General features: G+C 36.7%; 1 protein-coding gene across 1 annotated transcript in view; it reads right to left on the reverse strand.

Moving 5' to 3' along the window:
- The window catches only part of LOC118616995 (ABI family member 3 binding protein), a 188635-nt gene that overhangs the window by 8185 nt on the left and 166790 nt on the right, over nucleotides 1–13660 (reverse strand). The window lies entirely within an intron of this gene.

Below are 13660 nucleotides of genomic sequence, written 5' to 3' on the forward strand. Positions count from 1 at the left end.
TGGTATTTTCAGACATGTCAAGACTCATATTTTCCATAAGCTTTTCTCAAGATGTATTTCTTAAGAAATGCCACAAAGTGAGGGAGTAAACAAAGAAAGGAGACAGATGTACTAGTTATATTATTCAACAGGAGAGGCAAAAGATGATAGGAATTCCAGGAAGTGTTGCCATACAAAATTACATGGAACAGATAGATGACTTGAGTATTTGACCATTCTGAGAAATGGTCAGTCTAGAAGTATAGATTCAACTGATAAAAGAAAATAGCTAAAGTAATTGAAAATTGCAGTTGACTAAGATGGTGACATAGGAGGCTCCTGAGCTCCCCTCCTCCTACAGACATGTCGAATATATAGCTGCACTCAGTGCAGTTCCTAACGATCCGGAAACCAGCTGAGCGGCTCCTACACATTGGGCAAATGAGAGAATACCCACACCGAAATGTCTAGGAAAGGCTGAGACACACTCTCGACATAAACCAGCACAGTGCCATACAATCAGGAGCAAACCCCCAACTACCAGCTTTTCCCTGAGGAGCAAAGAGTTTGGACTCCTAGCATCTGGATTTTGCCAATATTTATGATGCTTTTCCAACTTTTAAGACTCCCTAAACACCTAGCTCAAAGCCAGTGGGGATTGTGTCCATGAGACCTTTAAGAATATAGCAAAAATCAAAAACAAGAAAAAAATGAAAAACCTGGTTATTCACAAGTACATGAGCTCATGAGCATTCACCCCTAACCACCCCCATTCCAGGACTTAGAGCAGAGGGAGCAGGCAAAAGCTCCCACATACTTTGTTTTAAGCTTCACCCAAGGATGTTTTTATTGATTTTTTTAGAGAGAGAGGAAGGGGAAGAGAGAAAAAGCACATTGGTTGTAAGAGAGAAACATCAATGTAAGAAGCATTGATTGGCTGCCTTCTGTTTGTACCCTGACTGGGGATTGAACCTACGACCTAGGTATGTGCATTGTCCGGGAATTGAACCCACAATCTTTTGGTGTGTGGGACAACACTCCAACCAACTGAGCCACCCAGCCAGGGCAAAACTTCCACATACTTTAAAAGTGACTGGCTGTGATCCTCCCCAGACAGAGAAACACACTTTTTTGGCCCTCTCTTCAACCTACTCCAGCAACAAAACCAAGTCACCAGTGTCTCCCTGCAAGGAGTTTTTACAAATGGCTGGCACCCCAGTTTTTGTGGCTGCTTCCCAGGGGATGGGCCCCCAGATTACCTGGTTTTAAGAGCCAATGGGCCTTGCATTCCTGAGTCCCACAGCACTGTATCAAATGAAGTAGCTCTTAGGTACAGGAGTACCCCCTACTCCCCACAGCTATATCCTGGGCCTGGTAAAGAGGCAGCAGGCAAAAACACACATCTCCCAGTGTCTCCCTGAAAGTGGCTTAACTACATAATTGCCCAGCTGCTACCTGAGGTCCAGTTTATAATCAGCCTGCATCTAGGTGCTGACTGCCTTTTTCACATTTGGGACACCAGTGGGTTTTGGCACACCCTCAACAACTGGAAGCCACTAAGAACAAGGATGGTGGCCTGGACAATCTCTGAGAGATAACTAAAAGCTAAGGCTGGGCTTAAGGAAGTGGTTCATTTTCATAACAAGGATATTCTATCAAGACTAGGAGAGTGGGCTGTTTTATCTCTTGTTTAGAAACTAACAAAAAGTAAACAAAAATGAAGAAACAGAAATATGGTCCAAAGAAAAAACCAAGAAAAATCTTCAAAAACAGGTCCTAATGAGATGAACATAAGTGATTTACCTGATAAAATATGTTTAAAATAACAATCATATAGATGTTCACCAAGGCCAGGAGAATAATGCATTAACAAAGTGAGAATTTCAACAAAGAGAAAATATTAAAAAGTGCAAAACAAAATATATAGCTGAAGAATATAATAACTGAACTGAAAAAAAAATTATTAGAGGAATTTAACAGCAAACTAAATCAAGTGGAAGAAAGGATTAACAAACCTAACAGAGCACTGGAATTTATCCAAAGTAGCAAAAAAGGAAAAAAGAAAAAGAAAAGTGAGGATAACTAAAGGGTCATATGGGGACATAAAACAGGCCATGATATGTATTACAGGGTTTCTAGAAGGAGAGGAGAGAAAGGGGCAAAAAAGCTTATTCGAAGAAATAACGGCTGAATACTTTCCTAACGGAAACAGACATCCAGATCCAGGAAGTCTAGATTTCCAAATAAAGATAATTCAAAGAGACCCTTACTGAAACAATCTTATAATTAAATTGTCAAAAGCTAAAGACAACAAGGGAATCCTAAAAGCAGCAAGAGAAAAAGACCTTGTTATGTACAAAAGAACTCTCATAAGACAATCAGCAGATTTTTTAGAAGAAGCTTTCAGGTTAGAAAGGAGTGGCATGATATATTCAAAGTGCTGAAATAAAAAACTACCCAATAAAGTTATTTACCAGAATTGAAGGAGAGAGAATTTCCCAAACAAAAGCTAAAAGAGTTCATCACCTCTACACTATCCTTACAAGAAATGATAAAGAGTTCTTGAAGCTGAAACTAAAGGATGCTAAATTAATGACAGGAAAACATGAAAATATAAAACTCACTGGGTTAAAAAAGTAAATATATAGCAAAATTTAGAATACTCTACTGCTGTAATCTGGTGGGTAAATCACTTATACCAAATACAAAGGTTTAAAAGTATTAAAAATAGCTATACTACAATAACTTGTTAATGGATACACAATGTAAAAAGATTTAAATTGTGCCATCAAAAACAAAACAAAATGTGAAGAGAGTGCAAAAATGCAGAGCTTTTGTAGGCATTTGAAGTTATCAGCTTAAAACAGACTTACAAATAGATGTTTTATGTAAGCCTTGTGTTAACACAAAGTAATAACTTATAGTAGATACATAAAAGATGAAGAGAAAGGTATCAATACATATGACTACAGAAAATCATCAAATCACAAAGGAAGAGAAAAAGAAAGAAACAAACTAATTATAAAACAACCAGAAACAATAAACAAAATAGCAATAGTAAGTCAATTTACTTTAAATGTATATGGATCAAATTCTCCAATCAAAACATATAGAGTGGTTTAATGGGAAAAAAACAAAACAAAAAAAAAACGAACAAACAAAAAACAAGACCCAAGTATATGCTGCCTGGAAGAGACTCATTTCAGCTTTAAAAACACACAGACTAAAAGTAAGGGATGGAAAAAGGTATATCATGAAAATAGAAACCAAAGAAAGCAGGTGTATCTATCCTTATATCAGACAAAATAGATTTTAAACCAAACACTATAACAAGAGACAAAGAAGATCATTGTATAATGACAAATGTTTCACTTCATCAAGAGGATATAATAGTTGTAAATATTTATGTACTGAACATAGGAGCACCTTAATATATAAAGCAAGTATTAACAGGTCTGAAGGGAAAAATAGCAATACAATGAGGGTATGAATTGTCAATACCTCACTTTTATCATCCAGACAGAAAATTAATGAAGAAACATTAGACTTAAACTATATGTTATACCAGGTGTACCTAACAAATATGTACTGAACATTGCATCTGAGAACAACAGAATATATATACATTGTTGTCAAGCACACATGGAACATTCTTCAGGATAGGTCATATGTTAGGCCACGAACAAAAGTTTTAATAAACGTAAGAAAATTGAAATTATATTAAGCATCTCTTCTGTCTATAATGGTAGGAAACTAGAAATCAATTACAAGAAAAAAACTGGGCCCTGTCCAGTTTGGCTCAGCGGTTGGAGCATTGGCCTGCAGACCAGAGAGACCCGGGTTTGGTTCCTGCTAAGAGCACATACCACATTGCAATTTGTCCCCAGCCCCATTTGGGGTCGTGTGAATAGCAACCACTCGATGTGTCTCTCTCACATAGATATTTCTCTCTCTCTCTCTTCCTCCTTCTCTCACCCCCGCTCTATATGAAGATGAATAAAATCAAAAAAGTAAAAAACTGGAAAATTCACAAATATGTAGAGATTAAACAACATGCTACTGAACAGCCAATGGGGCAAAGAAGAAATCAAGAGTAATAAAAAAATATCTTCAGTCAAATGAAAAGGGAAATAAAACATGTCAAAATATATAGGATGCAGTCGAAGCAATTTGAAGAAGAAAGTTTATAGAGGTAAATGCTTATATTAAGAGAAAAGGATGTCAAATATCCTGATTTTACAGCTCAAGGAATTAGAAAAAAATAATAAAAGCCCAAAGTTAGTAGAAGAAAGGAAATAACAAAGATCAGAGCAGAAATAAATGAAATAGAGACCAGAAAAACAATAAAAAGAAAAAAAAAGAAAAAGAAACTAAGCTGCTTTTTTTTTGGAAAGATAAACAACATTGGCAAATCTTTAGCTATACTAAGAAAAAAGAGAAAAGACTCAAAGTCAGAGTGAAAGAGGAGACATTACTTCTGATACCACAAAAATACAAAGGATCATAAGCAACTACTATAAACACTTATACTCTAACAAATTGAATAAAGTAGAAGGAAAAAAAGAAATTTCTAGAAACATACAACCTACCAAGACTGAATCATAGAAAATTTGAATAGACCAATTACTACTAAGGAGATTGAATCAGTAATCAAAAACCTCCCAACAAAGAAAAGCTCAGGACCAGATGATGTTACTGGTAAATTCTATCAAATATTTAAAGAAAAATTAATGTTAATCCTTCTCAAACTCTCCAATAAGTCGAAAAGGAGTGAGCACTCTCAAACTCATTTTACATGGCCAGCATTACCCTGATACTAAAGCCAGAGAAGGACACTCAAGAAAATTATAGGCAATGTCCTTGATGAATATAGATGCAAAAATCCTCAATAAAATATTAGCAAACCAAGTTCAACAATACATTAAAAGAATAATACATGATCAAGTGGGTTTTATTTCAGGGATGCAAACATGGTTCAATATCCACAAATTAATAAGTGTGATATACCAACTTAACAAAATGAGGGATAAAAATTATATGATTATATAATCTCAATAGAGGCAGAAAAGCATTTGACAAAATTAGCATACTTTCATGAGGAAAACTCTAAACAAAGTTGGTATAGAGGGAAGATACCTCAACATATATGGCAAGACCACAGCTAACATACTAACAATGAAGTGCTGAAAGCTTTTCCTCTAGATCAGGAACAAGACAAGGATGCCCCAATCTCACCATTTTTATAGTACTGGAAGCCCTAGCCACAGCAATCAGACAAGAAAAAGAAATAAAAGGCATCTAGATTGGAAAGGAAGAAGTAAAATTGTCTCTATTTGCAAATGACATGATACCATATATAGGACACACTAAAGATATCACCAAAAAACTGTTAGAACTAATAAATTCATTATAGTTGCAGGATACAAAATCAATATATAAAAATCAGTTGTGTTTTTATACACTAACAATGAACTATCAGAAAGAGAAATTAAGAAAATCTCATTTATAATAGCATAAAATACAAAATATTTAGTAATAAATTTACCCAAGGAGGTAAATATCTGTACAGTGAATATTATAAGACATTGATGAAAGAAATTAAAAACACAAATAAATGAAAATACATTTTATGTTCATGGATTAGAAGAATTAATATTGTTAAAATAGCCCTACTACCCAAAGCAATCTATAGATTCAGTGCAATCCCTATAAAAATTTGAATGGCATTTTTGAAAATATAGAACATACAATTCTAAAATTTGTATGGAAACACAAAAGATCCCAGATAGCCAAAGCAATCTTGAGAAAGAAGAACAAGTCTAGAGGCACCACACTCCCTGATTTCAATAGTAACTACAGTAATAAAGCAGTATAGTGTTGGCATAAAAACACATAGATCAATGGAGCAGAATAAAAAGCCCAGAAATAAACCCACACATATATGATTAATTAATTTATGACAAATAAGCCAAGAAGATACAAAAGAGAAAGGACAGCTTCTTCAATAAATGGTGCTGGGAAAACGACATATACATGCAAAAGAAAGAAACTGGACTACTACCTTACATTATAATAAAAAATGAACTCAAAATGAATTTAAAATGTGACCATAAAACTCCTAGAAGAAAACATAGGCTCCTTGACATTGGTCTTGATAATGACTTTTTGGATTTGACACCAAAAACAAAAATAAACAAGTGGGGCTACATCAAACAAAAACCACTGCACAGCAAAGAAAACCATCAGCAAAATGAAAAAGGCAACCTATAGAATGGGAGAAAATATTTGCAAACCATGTGTGCAATAATGGTTCAATATCCAAAATATATAAGAAACTCAGACAACTCAGTAGAAAAAAAGCAAATAACCAAATTAAAAAATGGGCAAATCACCTGAATAGACATTTTTCAAAAGAAGACATACAGATGGCCAACAGGTACATGAAAAGGTGATCAACATCACTAATCATCAGAGAAATGCAAATCAAAGTCACAATGAGATACTACCTCACACCTTTGTGGGATGTAACTAGTATACCCACCCTGGATACAGCAATCCCACCTCTAGGTATGTATCAAATGGAAATGAAATCATTACCTTGAAGAGATAGTTGTACTCCAATATTCATAGCAGCATTATTTACATTGGCCAAAATATGTAAACAACTTAAGTATCTGCCAGTGGATGAATAGATAAAGAGAATGTGGTGTGTGTAGATAATAGAATACTATTTATATTAAAAATGAAGGAAATGCTACATTTGCAATAACATGGGTTGAACCTGGAGGGCATTATACTAAGTGAAATAAGGCAAATAGATCAAGACAAATACTGCAAAGTATCACTTGTATGTGGGGGGTGGGGGGAGTTGAACTCATAGAAACAGATTTGAAAAGTGGTTGCCAAGGGTTGGGAGTAGGGGAAATAAAGCTTGTAAAAAGGTTTAAACTTTCAGTTATAAAATGAATAAGGCCTAAGAATATAATATATAACATGGTGACTATAGCTGATAACATTGTATTGTATACTTGAAATGTACTAAGAGAGTAGAATTTGAAAGTAACCCCCCACCAAGTTATATATGCTTGGTGATGGATGTATTAATAAACTTGATGGTGGGGTGGGGGTGGGAATCCTTTCACACTGCATATCTTACAAATGTATTTGTCAATTATATCTTAATAAAGCTGAAAATAATAATTGAAAATATTTGCTTCTGGGAAATAATTTAGGAATAGAAATAAGCTGCTTTGTAACATTTGAGTTTTAAAACTATGTATGTGGATTTCTGATAAAAATGGAAATTAAATTGAAAAAGCCATTGATAAGACCAGCTTTATCAAAATAAATATCTAAGTGGGATGTAGTTCAATGATAACTGGAGTCAAACCTTTGGGCCTCCTAGAGTTCATTCCTGGTTCCACCTGGGTGGGGATGGATCCAAACAAAAATAGCCTTCCCAAGTCTCCCGTCAGGAGGCAGCATTGCGCTATGGTTAAGGTTCAGCTTTCTGGAGCCAGAGAGACGTGTTCACAGCTGCACTACTGTGTGACTTTAAGGTAAGTTATTTAACCTCTATGAACCTCACTTTTCTCATATATAAAAATGAAGACAGTAATATTGCTTGTGACTAATTACAACTTTATAAGGGTATAAAATTATTTTGTGAGTTTTTGTGAGGAATAAATGAGATAAATAGATGTAAAAGCAATGTGTCTGGTATGTGGTGATTATAAATATTCTCTAGTACTAAGCTCCAATTATTATCCCAGAGAAGTGGGAAAATAAAGAATAGGGTAGAGTTTGAGAGCAACTGTAAAAATCAGTAGTATAAGCATTAAATAACAATTTAGAGAAAAATTAAAAACTAGGGTTTCAAATAGTGGGATTCATGGTTCACTGGCAAAACTGTCAGACAGGGAAACTCCAGCCTGGAAAATCCAACCTGAGAATACTGTTCAGGTCAGGCTAGGGCACACTGCCGTTTCCTGCCTTCCTTTCCTTTATTCTTCTCTAGAACCATTTTCCTCCATTTTTGCTCATAATATAGACCTGAGCTATATTTTTCATTATTTGATGAACTTTCTATATATTTCCATTGATTTAAACTCATAAAACCTCAAGCAATCTGCTTTTTATATAGAAAGGCTACTCTGCAGTTGTTTGAATTGCTTAGTTAGCTAATTTTACCCCTAGTGTAGTCTTGAAATATTTGAGCCTCATTCAGGTGGGGTCAGTCAGGGAGAGAGAAATAAAAAAGTAGAATAAGAAAAAAAGTAAGGAGCAGTCAAACAGGGAAAGAGAAATCCAACCAAATCCGTGCTCCAGAGACACTGCAGGGTGACAGTAGGCATTTCTGGATTCCTACCACATGCAGATATTATGCGGACCTGGGAATACAGATAAGGAGCAATAAGGGCAGAGGAGTGGGGACTTAGAGGGCAAAATAAATCTTAATCAGGGACAGGGTGGAGAGAAGCAGGGCATCAGCAGGCATCCGGTATCAACTAGCTGGCTGGTATGCCCTTAGGGGCGTTTCTTGTGTCTTCCATTTCTGTGGGGGACACAAACATAAGATCTGGGCTGCACTCTAACTCTATAGTGTTGCTGTGAGTTTCTGGCACCCCCTTCACTAGGTATTAAAACATTATAAGTGAAAACTAAGAAGAATATGGTGATGTGAAAAGAAGAACTCTTTATAGACTTGAGTTCTGTGCTCTTTTTGTTGTTGCTAATCCTCACCTGAGGATATTTTTCCATTGATGTTTAGAGAGAGTGGAAAGGGCAGGGGAGAGACAGAGAAACATGGATGTGAAGAGACACATGCCTCCTGTATGACCCTGACCAGGGACAGAACCTGCAACCCAGGTATGTGCCTTTGACCGAAAATCAAGCCTGAAATCCTCTGGTCTGAGGTCCAGTGCTCTAACCACTGAGCCAAACCAGCCAGGGCAGGAGTTCTGTGCTCTTAGCTGTACTTTGGTCTGAAGAAAAGTTGCAAAACTGAGCAATCCCCTATATTTCTTTCTTCTTTAATGAAGAAGCAATTGTTTTGCTGCCCACACCTACAATAAAACTGAATAAAATGGCTAAGGCTCTGGCAGCTTGTTTTACTTCTTTCTACAAAGCCCATGAAAAGAGATGTTGAAAGTTTAATACAGAATCTGCAAAGACCAGAATTTCACAAAAACACCGCGGAGAAGGACATAATGGTTCTTTCACATGCCTGCTTTGTTCAGCCAGATTTACAGTTTATGAGTTGCTGCTTCTGTTCCCGTTCACTTTTAGTTCCAACATTTTATTAAATCAAACAACATAAACAATAGTCCCAAACCATCTTTGCTGTGAGCTACAGGAAACTTTGGTAGGTTTCAGTCTTAAAGAACTGTTCTCCAGAACCCTCCTGGCCACAGAGGACAGTGGAAGTACTTGAGCAGATTAGGTGAATTTGATTGATCTTAATTACAAGACAGAGTGCATTTTCCATAGGAAATTGCTGGGCCACATGTGATTCTGGCACACACGGTGGATTCTTCAGTCTTTTAGTCAGTTAGGAGAGACATGGCTCGTGAAGACAGGGTGAGGTTAAAGGGCTTTTCCAGTTAGTGTACAGCAATGGTGTGTGTCCATCCATACTGCCCAACCAGGTCACCAGGAAGAACCTGGCCCATCAGTGGACTATCAAAATGAGTGCTAAAAACAACTTTGAAAACAAATTGCACATCACAGACACAGATTCAAAGAAAAATGTTTTATCAGGACAATTCTACCTGCTGTAGGACTGACCTATGTTTTGGTTTTATGTTCAGTTCCAGTTTTCCCCACTGATTCTGTGCATGACTTGCAATATCATAAGATTATATCATTTTAGAGCTGAGAGAGGCTTCAAGATCAATCAGTCCACACTTCTTAATCCTTTAAGCCGTGGTGCAAGACGCACTGTTTAAGTCATATACTTTATCAGTTCTTCTGTTGGCAGAACTAAAAATAATCACAGTGGTCTTTGCAAACAAAGTGATTGGCTCCAGATAGGAGCAACTCTTGTTTTCTTTTAGTTCAACAAGAGACGCAGATTGAGGTTTCATGGGGAAAAAAATAAGTGGAAAATAAATATTGGGGTATGGGCTAGAGGGGTCATGGACAAGGCTGGGGCTGCACCCATGTACCCAGAATAGCTGTGCAGCTCTACTCTCTATAGATAGAAACATCTCATGCCAGGTGTGAAGCTGAAGCCTCCCAGTAGCAAGACAGCTGCTGGATGGTCCCATACGAGGGGCTATTTTCCAGGCTCTGCAGATCTATTTTTTCCACCCTTATTCTCGTGGGTTAAATATTCTAACACCAAGCACTCTACTCTAGGCTCACATGTTTGTAATGATTAGCCAGTAATTATCACCTGTTTTAAAGCTTGTGTTTTTTTAGTCTGGACAAATGATGGAAAATGTTATTAAAATAAATTATTTACATATGCCTCCTAGAATTGGAATGTGGCTATAGTAATTCTTATAGAAGTTATTATATTCTAGCTTTTCAGGTAGGGAATTCCAGAACCAAGGGAGAGAGGATTTTAACAGCTATAATTCAAAGTCTGCCTACTTTGGAAATGAAATTTTACCATATATTTTGATTACAGAAATTTCCCCAAGCATTGAAATGTGATCAAAGTCATTCTTTAAAGCTAATAAAAACCACCTGGTGGCTGCATCTGTACACACTTCCTCTGCACTTTACCATGTTCTTTATTAGCATTAATTTTGGGCCATGGTTGGGCAAAAGACACAATGGAATGAAACCACGATATAATATAATACAAAAAAAAAAAAAAATTGCATCAAAAAAGCCAATGAACCTAAATTTAAGAACTCATAATTTTATTATTCTGGCTACAGCCTTGCTCTCAGTAGTATTTTGAGGACAACTTGTATTTCACCTAAGTCATGCACATGGATTTGACTTGAATACTATTGTTGCTTTCTTTTCTTGCCAGCCTATCCCAATCCTCCTATCCTTTACTGTTAAGTTACAGTCTGAAGTACTCCAGGAGGCTTTCTCTCCAATAAATTGCAGAATTGGTGTAAGTCCTATAGTGGCTGTCTTTTATGCTGTCTTATGATGCTTATTTCATGGATGTTAGTTTTGTTTCTCTAGGTACTTTTAGGCTTCTGAAACCTTAAATTCAATGAAATAATTCAGTTTCACTATATCCTTCCTTAACTCACTAAGTTACTTTGACTAATAGGGGTGTCACCAAATCATTTTTAATATTTCAGCTCAAAACATTTTATCCATAAAACCAGACAAATTAATCTCTAGCATACCTCTGTCAGGAGAGCATGGTATGCATTCACAGGTCCATTGGGTACTGGGATCTACTGACCACCACAAAGTTTCATGTATTTTCATTAGAGCACCTCTACATCCACACATTATATTTGCCCCCAGTGGGAAAATGTTCTTTACTTCAAATTACTGATATACAACTTTTAAATCCTGACCCATTAGGGACTACCAATATAATCCTGGTCAAATCATATATATGAATATTAACAGTCTTTATATCCTAATGGATTTCATTCAAGCATAGCAAACTCTAAAAATAACATTAAGTAAGCCACATATAGACACACTGAATGGGCTCAAATTTATGCCCAGTAGTAAAACTCAGCATGGGTTCTGACTTCAGGGATCCCTAAACTAAATTTAACATTACTTTTTCCCAAAGACAAATTCAGAAAGGGCCTCCTTTGGGCTTTGCTTGTCTTGAGATGAGAACAGGTTGTAGGGTCCTCCTCAGATAGCCCACTGATGAAGGTCAAGAGACATAAGCAAGACACATACGATGAGGGCAGAATAAATGGGCCATGGTTGTGTTTCAGTCTGAGGCAAAGTCTAGAAAAAATTAGCTTGAGTCCTATACCAGTTATAATAACCAGAAGCTAGATGTGAATCCTGACTGGTCCTGTGATTCCAGCATGAAATGCAATTCAACCCAAAGGTAACTTTCTTGACCAATTAAGTCAGATGCCAAAATGGCATTCTTATATCACACTAGAAAAATGTTCTTTTTTTGTAGATTTAGTCACTCATTATAAGTAGCTTTAGTATAAAAATGATTTTTTTCCAATGAAATGAAATTAAGAATGAAGACTAAAATAAAAGAACAAGTTGTTCCCTGGTTACTATCCTTCAAGTTCTCCCATCACTTGACCTATCTCCTGATCTGGCATAGAAGGCTCTCCACAACCCAGCTTCCACCTCTCTCTGCGTCCACTGCTTTGGTCCACTCTTCACATCTCACACTGGTGAGACAGCGTGTCGTTCACTGCCATGCCGTCCTGGGCCTCTGCACTGGCACGTGCTGCTCTCGGACATTCCTTTCCCGAAGACAGTCACCTACTTGTGACTCCTCCCTACTTGTCCCTCAAGCATCAGCCCAGGTGTCACCTTCTTCAGGAAGTTTTTCCTAAGTTCCCCGGACTTTGCAAAATGCCACCCACTTCGGGCTCCCGTGGCACCTTGGGCATACTTCGACCAGAGCACTCACCACCTTGTGTAGACTAATCGGTTATTAACTCCCAACCCCCAGCCTCCAGCTCCTCAAGAGCAGGCACCATGTTTATCCATGTTTGCAGCCACAACACCAAGCACACCACTGAGCACACTATCGCTCCTTAATAAATGTTAGCTGCATGGAAATGCAAACTTTGTAACAAACAAATTACATTGAAAATATCACTGGAATAACCACTCTACTTCTGATTATAGCTAATAGGTGCACTGTGAGATATGAGGACAGCCTGATTCAGAAAAGAAACACAATGAACATTTAGAAACTGGATGCCTTTCAATGTACTTCCTGTATACTACACAGCCATTTTTAATCAAGTGGAATAAAAAGCAGGAAACTGAAGAGAGAAACTATCCAAGTCCTGTAAGCCCAAACCCACCTATTTAAAAGTCTAAATTAAACGACTTTTCTTTTTTACTTTTTCTTTAAAATATATTATAGTAAAAATAGGCTCTGTCCCTGTTAATCTTGTTAATAAAACAGAACCAAGATCATCATTACTAAAATATATGCTTATTTTGGCTAACTTAAATCCTTTAAGAAAAGCAGCAGTTGCAAAATTTTCCATATCACAGTTCAAAATAGAAAACTTGAAAGAAAAATATGCTGTGGAAAAGTGCTATTTTTGCAGAACTGGACTAGAGTTTTATATACAGCAAACCATCTATAATGAAATAGATGCTTCCTTCCCCCCTGAAAATATTAGAAGAGTCTCCCTGCTATCAGAGCCAAAATAGATTCTTTTGAGCACCACAATCAAAACCCAATTTAATCCAATCAATCAATGACAGTGAAAGATGCAGGAAGTAAAGTTTATGAAGAAAGTCTCTGATGCTGAAGTTCTAGACGTGACTCTGCTGTTCAACACTGAGGAACTTGATCGAGCTACAAAACATTCACTCTGGAAAGATTCCTGATTGTGTCCCTCTGAAAATTCTTCTATGTTCCTTGGTGTACTATAACTTAATATGATAAATCGTTTAACTGGATGCATGGACAGTTCACCAAACAGTGTTTTGGAGTTTGAAGAAAGAAACTAATTTCCCACAGAGAATAGAATTCAGTCCAGAACTGCATTTAGCATGCTGGCTTTGTTAAGAAAATGTTTGACTG

Source organism: Molossus molossus, unplaced genomic scaffold (genome assembly GCF_014108415.1).
Source record: "Molossus molossus isolate mMolMol1 unplaced genomic scaffold, mMolMol1.p scaffold_m16_p_5, whole genome shotgun sequence".
NCBI lineage: Eukaryota > Metazoa > Chordata > Mammalia > Chiroptera > Molossidae > Molossus > Molossus molossus.